Genomic DNA, 9,114 nt, shown 5'->3' on the forward strand with positions numbered 1-9,114 from the left:
ACATCCACATTTTTACGGAGATGTTCGATTACGATACGAATAAGCAAAATTATTCTAAAGAGTTACACAAACAACATGAATTTCCAGAAAATTGTTCAAATAAGTGATTTAATACTTTGAAAGATTTAAAAAAAATCCTATTCCATTAACAGTTGTGTATCTTAAAAGAGAATTTGCTTTTTGATATATATATATTTACGATATGATTAATCCCTTTGTCCCATAGCGACGGAACAGTAATTTGTACTTTCATGATTTTTTACTAATCATTTTCTTGGTGCTTGATTTTTGATCGGCTGATTGAAAAAAATTATTATGCAAAGTACGAATAAAATAAAAAAATAAAAATATTAGAACATACCTTAAATATGGAATGCATGTGAGTCGACTGATCTGAAGTAAATAAAATAATTTTATCCGTTAAGCATGCGCATTGCCTCTTAATGCATACTGAAAATCAGTCTTAATATCATTTATGGAATGTAATTTACAGTATGAGTATACCTCATGATAAACTTTTTTTCAAATTATTTGATAATATCTGTGCTATTTTCTAAATTGAACAACATCTTCTGTCTTTTTTCTACTTGCTTTATGTATCCTTTTAAATTGTTGTTTATTTTGTGTTTTTTGTTTGTTTGTTTATTACGTGTTTATTGTCTAGATAGAATAAACCATTGTTCTGCAAATGTTTAAATTTATATTGTGTATATGTGCATTGTGCCTCGTGGGGAGGTAATTTGGTGAATATAATACTGCGTTCTATTTCATTGTATGACATAACCATTCTAAGCATATTTGTGAAAACAAATAATTTATCGAATCGTTTAGTATTTTTTGTCAAGTAGATCAAGCTCAGGAAAAATAGTTTTTTTTCATAATCATTTTGTGTTCATTCAATTATAAGTTGTAATGATCATGTCAGAAATTCATTTTAGTATATAACCGTATAATGATATAAATGGTTTTTTTTTCTATAATAGCCCTCTTGCACATATTGCACATATGTGTTTTCGTAAGATTACTGTCTTTTCGAATATAAAGATGTGGCATGACTGTACGGTGTAAAAATTTGTAACAAGAAGGATATACCGTAATGTCCTTTTTTTCTGATCACATACCGGTAATTGTAGTCATTTAGGAGCAATAACTTATAGAGATTGACAATTTAGTTTTAGTAGACTTGTTTGTAGATTTTGTCCTTCTAATAATGTTTTGCTATTAAATAATTCGGTTGTACTCATAGATAAAAGGCAGATTGACAAAATTTGTAAACTCATTATTTAAGAGCAATAACTACTATAGGGAGTCGACAGAAGTTTGCGTCAGTTTTACCTATAAGCAGATCTCCTCTTTTATAATTTTCGTTTTGTAAATTATCTTCTTTGTATACATCTATTCAATTTGATATATAAAGCCATTTGCCTTTTTGTCATAAGATTATAGTGGTGATGGCGTATCCGCGTCGTTTATTTCTTTCAAGCATATCAGGGCCAGAACATTGCTTTTTAGTACACATTTGGTCCGAGACCACCATTGTCGTCCCTTGATTTTCGTTGTTCGTCCCTTGATTTTCGTTGTTCACGAATATAGTCCCTAGTGTTGACAGTGGGTTACTTGCCTATAATTTTTATACCCCTTCCAAATTTATTTCTTCATTTTTAATGCCTCAAATTGCAAGTAGGGGGGTGAAATTACACTGTAAAAAAATTGGGGTCCAGAATTTTAAAGGAAAGTAGTGATTTGGTCCAGCTGAAAAAGGTTAAAAATTAGCACTTCGGAAGATGTCAAAAGATTTCAAGACGCCCCTCAACATAAAATTGTCCATATTTTGAGTTAGAGCTGATGAAGTTTTCTATAATTTTGATATAATTTGTCCCACAAGTAGTACAACACACTGTAAAAATTTCTTTGAGAAAGCGCAAGTGGGATTTTTTTTATTTTCATTTATGTTCTAAAAGAAATGCACTACGAAATAATTGTGGTCTCGGACCATTTACCCACTAGGAATTATGTGTTAAGCATTTAATAATAAGGCAATGTCGATATGAAGTTGTAGCATAATGGCCATTGAGAACCAACAACGTCTCGAAACAGGAGTATTTTGTTCTCTGTGCCATCAGAGGATGTTCTAGGAACGTTTTCGTTTCAAGCAACAACAAAAAATCTATGTTAACACACGGCTATTTGTCTTTTGGAACAGGATATGCCTACAACATAAGATAAGCCTCTATTGAAATCAGAATTTATATTGCTAAATCCTTATTCTTAATACTGAGCATCTGTCAAAAGTAAGAGATGTTTTCGCTGATAGACAGAAATAATTGGACATAAAAGCTAGTCAACGTATTATTTGTTGTCTTTGAACTCTATGGCTTAATTTGTTTTCGATAATTTACGTATTTAGTTGAGCAAGGGTAGAAAAATAAGCCATATTTAATGGGGAATAAAATTTGAATATTCAAGATATTAAATACACACAACCGATAGCTATCAACATGTCAAACAATATATTAATGCGGTCTACGTTTAATTCCAGCCAAAGATAACCATTCGATTAAAATGGCCAATAACCATAAACAAAAAAGCGTAAATTGGAAAATGAAAAAGATTAGATATTTTTAACCAAAACTATCTATTGGCAAAACATGAAAAAAGAACCAAACAATTGTTTCGACAAATTAACAAAAAAAAAACCAAAATAAAAAAAAAACATGAGCGCTAGCAATACTTATTTCATAAATTCTTACAGATTCAAAGAGACTTTATTATATTCACTAATAATAATCTCCTCTTTTTCAAAAAAGATAACCAGCGCGTATCAACGACACGTTTATGTAAGTCTTCGTCATGAATATACGCAAAAAAATGTTATTCAGTTCTATGTTATGCAATGTATCTACTTTTCATTTTAAAATCTATATATGTTATATTATTTTCTTTGCTAAACATAGTATGATATAACTTTTAACGTTGCTTTTTTTGAAATAACACAATAGCAGCAAATATAGTTTATGTGTAATAAACGCTGTACAAAAATGCTTGGCCGTCAGTTTCATTTGCAACCAGCACGGATTTGAATTTTTCACTATAGCAAAGTGCCCATGGAGAACCACACAGGTCCTTCTCTGACAGGAGTATTTTGTGACCTCTACCATGAGAAGATATAGCCACAACGTTTTTTGATTTGTTCCCAGCAACAAAAGCATTTCCATATTCATCAACTGTGATACCTCTAGGTACATTTAGAACCGACGTGTCTGTGTATGTCCATAGAACGTCACCGTTTTTATTATGACAGACGATTGTATTCGTGTCCCTTTTTCTAGAGTACAGTGTATTGCCTAATGCAGCCAAATTCAATGAGGTCATAGAACTGCCAATACCATATGTTTTTGTATCTTCTAATCTGATTTTCTGTATCTGTCCTTTTTGGGGACTTACTATAAAATGATTATCTTTATAAGTTAAGCCGCAACAAGGGGAATAAGTGCGAACAATTGTGGATGTTTGACCTGATTCCATATTTATAAGTTCGATATTCTCCATAGTCATTGAAACAACGGCTACAGTTGTGTCGTCGACACATGCAACACCATAAATATATGATAAATCGCAGTTAATTTTTCGATTTATTTCCCCATCAGGTGCAAATAATGTCAAATACGAGGGACAGTTGTTTGACACTACAAGTTTTCCGGAAGGTAAAATACAACAGCCTGAAACATTAAAAGCTTTAGTTTTAAATTTCGTTTTTAACTCCAGATTTATATTCTCTACGGAACATTTTGGTTTCACCATTACTTTCATCATTTGAGTCTGAATTAGCTTGCTTCTTCGTAGTGATAATTGAAATGGTATAACATCTATGACGACTTTTCCAAACGAAGTTATGTGTTTGTGTATATTTTGTAATAACGGATTCAACTGGGAAGAAACAACAGCGTGAACCAAAGTACCACCATCAATACAATCCTGTAGGTGTTTTTCTTGTTTTCGAAGTTTGGTGTCTAATTACGCAATTCCCAAAAATGTTTGCATATCTGTTGCATAATTCTTTAAGCTTTCTAAATCTTCTATGCACTCGTCGATTTCTGTTTGGTTATTCTTCAGAGATGCAATGAAGCTCTGTATTTTGGGTAGATTTTTCCACAGCTTTGTTAAGTTCAGCATTAAAATTGTCTTGTATTAAGTCGAGATGGCGAGTTATCTGCTGCCGAATCGCTAATATCTCGGACTCAATTAACTTTTTCGAGGCTGAAATTGAAAATAGATTCTTTTGTTTGTGTTCCAGAAGTAAACCAAAGTTTGCCTTCAGTTCGTGAAGTGATGTTTCAATTTCTGTAAATGCTGCAGATGTTTTGGAATTTTTAATCACATCTTCAATGGGAACCATTTCTTTACATTTTCCGTGCTTCTCTGTAATAACACATTTTCTACACACACATTCATTATGCTCTTTGCAAAACAATAGGTATTTCTCGTTGTGATCATCACAGTGCAGTTTTATGTTTCCAATAAAAGATGGAAACGTTTGATATTCATTAATAGGAAAACCGTTGTGGTTTCGTGAGGCCTTAGATAAGCTATGATGTTCTGAACATTCTTGGCACAATCCTTCTTCACAATCAGAGCACCAAATAGCAGCCTGCTTTGAAATGTATCGCAAACTACAAATACCACAATTATCGAAAGAAGTGGCCATGACCTGTAAACACAAACAGTTTGTTACTATAGATAGTTCTATGTGGTTTAATTTTAAAATAAATTAAACAATGGAACGTCATAAAGTCAAGACAAGGTTTTTTGTATTGTATTTGTTTCTTCGGTTTTTTTTTTGGTATAAAATCTTGATTTAAAAAAAAACATCAAACTATAAGTAATAACATTTACGGTACCAAATTTCATGCACCAGATGCACATTTCGACAATACATGTCTCTTCAATGATGCTCGTGGCCAAAATATTTGAAATCCAAAGAATATGATCATTATTTTACAAGAATGGACAGACTGAAGGTTGTGTCTGCTTTACTGAGTATGGTTAATGACCTTCTACTACAGGTTAAACAATTTAACATAATCAATATATTATGAATCACGACTCCAAAAAATATTATATACAACAAAGGAAGTGTGACAAGAGCCATTATTTGGCACCTGATATTGTAACATTAGTACATTTATTCAAGACTTTCAAAAATATTTTTTATTTTATTGATACAGGAACTTGTTATTTAAAATGTGTACACTTCAACATGTGATGTCACTATTACGTCATAAAGATATTGAAATTCACATTTTTTTACCAACAATTGCCATATAAAACATAGATTTTGGACAAAATATATATGAACAAGTGCTTTGCCTCTTATGCTATTATACACACATTGACATCTTTATAATATATATTTTGTTACAAACTATCTTTTTATGTAAGTGTTGACTCATATCTTACTATTAATTACTTTCCATTCGTTATGTTAGTTGATTTTTTGTGGACTTTCCATTAAGTTTTGTAGATTTCAACAAAATCTAGAAAAAAGAACTATCAATTCTGACAGAATAGTATTGTAAGAACATCTTGGAAGGGTGTTAGTTGATAGATTTGTAATATTTTTTTTAATTTACGATTACCAATGTCCAAAAATATGGCATTAACATGTCTTCTCCTTTTGTTGAAAATATGATGTACTCAAGTACCGTTCATCAATGAGCTATCAAAATGACAAGGTCAGGTGAACTCTTTCAGACAGACGTTTCCTCTTAAAGCTGTTTAAGCTTATATAATTAAAACGGAAAAAAAGTATATAGCCTTAGTCAAGAAATTAATCAGACTTCTCCATGAGGGAGATATATTCCTTAAACTAGTCTTGTTTTGAAATTATAATATTGATTCACGAACCATGTAAATGCATAGGGTCTATTATTGAGAAACTCTTGTGTTAGACTGAAATAACTCTTCTCAGCGACGATCAATGAACCTTGAAGTTTTAGTCTGGTCTACATTATTAGCTGGATGATTGCGCCTAATTATTAGCTAATAAGTGTTTATGCCTAATACATTTTGTTGAACGATGTCAAAGAGAGATAGTTTTGTATAGATCATTTTCGGTTATACATCTATATGAGCTTAAATTGTAGATTTGATTACGCTTTTTAATATCCTCCTGCATATGTATTTATAATGAGAGCATCAACATGTGTACATACCTTAAACCCAATTAAAACCAATTAAACATCACACTTGGTAAAGTTTTAAAGTTCAACAAATGTGTACAGGTAGGTTAATGATACGTCATTTTCTTTAATCATGTGAACACGGTGAAATCTTACAGATTAGATAATTCAAAATACAACCAATAACTTAATAAAATATCAACCTGAGGCCCTTAGTAGCATGCATGTACGGCTTAATATACGATAACAGGTTACATTGTATATGTTAAAAATAAGATTAAAAACTTAATAAAGAAATAATAAGCATATCAACTTGAGAATCTTTCTAGATCCAGATACTTGTGTTACACGGGAAACTCTATGCAAAGAAAAAATATCAAAAATACTAGGCTTATTATTTTAATCATTCTATTATTGTTGTGTATATTTTTTTCTTTTTCTTTACGTCTATCAATATAACACCAGATTAAGATCTGTGAATATTATTCTAATCGGTACTAGATCGTACTAGCATTGTTTTTTATGTTAATTAGAACATAAATATGATAGTTATGCAGTTCTGAAAACTTATGGTCCTAAATCCTGTCGATGCTATTACATATATGTGACCAGCCACGACATATCCAGGCTTATGGTGGTAGAACATCATTGTGAGAAAAAACGCCGTTAACTATATGTGACTAGCCACTTCCAGGCTTAGGAGGGTACATTGTCTAAAATTTGCTTTTTGTATATTTGTCTATATAATATTCCGAAACAAAACTCTCTGTCATGTTATTATGACATATTTGTTGTAATAGCAATGAAACGAGTCATTTCGAATACCGGTACGAAAATGAAACTGTTCTATGACGACTTCTATTTATTGAAGGCACTAATTTATAAAATACAAAATTATTGTATTAATTGGCTCTTAGTAATGTTCAATAGCGTATTTGAATAAAATTTCAAAGAATTAAATTTACTACAATATAAACAATTCTTAGCTCTATCTTAGAACATGTAATTTCAACTTGTTGAACATGTTGAAACGAAGTTGGTTTATAATTTGTAAAAGTAAGCTTTAAGAACTCATTTTTTTTAAATTTAATTGTCTTTTAATTTAGATTTATCATGCATGTCTCTAAACAACGAATGCGACGCGTAACAGTTTATATGTCTTGGTGTTTTCACATGTGCATTTGATACAGTGCATTTGTTATGGATATATTTATGAAAGAAAATCTATAGAGCAGAGCATTTTGTTTTTTTTGCAGCTCTATTTTAGAACATGTAAATTAAACTTGTTGAAAATTTGTGGACTGGTGTTCTCTTATATGCATTTGATACGATGAATTTGTTATGGATATATTTTAGACTCCATTTATGAAAGAAAATCCATAGAGCAGAGAATTTTGATTTTTTTTTGTGTATCAATTTAAAATTAATTCAAATATTTTTAACTTCAAACGATAAAGTAAAACTTCTTCAAATCTTATATATGATGTATAGTTCGGCGTCCGCAAAAAAGAAGCCAAGGAAAGTGTTTATCTCTTCTTCACAATATTGATCATGTTTATAATTTTTCTAACAACTACGTTCTACCTCCATAAGCCTGGAAATGTCATGGCGGGTCACAATTATGTATACTTATATTTTGGCATTGTACAAGGTAATGTTTTTCAGACTGTTTTTGACATCTCGACTTTCCGTTTAAATGGTTTATTAAGGAAAAATAATTTTTTAATGAATAATTCGTCAAAGTCTACATACAAGTATATAGAAAATTTGTACTCCGTTGACATTTTAAAAGTTTTTGATACAATAAATCACAAATTTAACGAAAATTGGTATCTCAAGAACGAAAATGAATCCTCACTACTTTCAATTTACTTTGAATTAACTTTCAATAACTGCAAACACTCTGGTATCGGTTACTTTGCGTCTTGTCTAGGTTTAATCCGATGAGTCCAGCCATTTCCAACAAATTTTTAGTGTGTTATAATGTTGTTACGCCGCTGTCCCATTTTAGGCTCACAAATATGTTTAACACCGTCATATACCTGTCCTGTGGATCAGGGTCATATTAGATTTGTGTTGTAAGATATGATGTTGCTCATTGTTTTTATGCCTAAGGTGATCTATAGTCGCGTACATGCACGCATTTCCAACTCAGTGTTCTCCCCAGGGCCGTTTAGCATCATGGTAATGTGATGCTTTAATCTTACATGTGATGCTTTAATCTTACATGTGATGCTATCTGAAGTAGATTTCTTATAGATTATGTTATGGCTGTGATGCTATAATTTTTAGAAACAAGATGGTATTTCAATTTCCCCTGTTTACCAGGATGCTAAATAAAATATTTGGGGAGAACACTGCGACTAAATTTGAAATTTGTCTCAATGGCTATCATTCCACATATCCTTATGTACATATACAAGTCTATCGGTAGATCATCCGTTTCCAAAGTATAATGAAAAAAACAAAAGATATTTAAAAATGTCTACCAAAGGCTTCGTTTAAGTTAAGCTGTCCGTTTCCTCTTGATTAAAAATAAATATAATCCCTCTTTCAATTTCAGATACCAAGCTTCTTCCTTTGTTCATCAGTGAAAATAAAACCAAAAAGTTAGAAGTCCTGATGAAATTCTAAGTAGATGGGCATTGAATACAAAAAAATGGAAAAGTTTTGTTAAATAGGACCAAAACTATATACTATGCTTGAAGGTCGACAAAAAAACCTGTGTCCCGAATAATTCAACAATGTGTAAACGGTAATTTAAAACAAAATCGTATATAAATATCAAGTCATCAAATACGGGTAAACACTGAAATATAGACTTAACCATGAAACTTAACATTGACCAATCAACTGTAAACATAGAATTTTAAAGTGAGATTTCTGTAGATGAATTATATTGTTCATTTTTGCTGTTTACTGATTGTCGGTATCT

Source organism: Mytilus edulis, chromosome 7 (assembly GCF_963676685.1).
Source record: "Mytilus edulis chromosome 7, xbMytEdul2.2, whole genome shotgun sequence".
In the NCBI taxonomy this organism is placed as follows: Eukaryota; Metazoa; Mollusca; class Bivalvia; order Mytilida; family Mytilidae; genus Mytilus; species Mytilus edulis.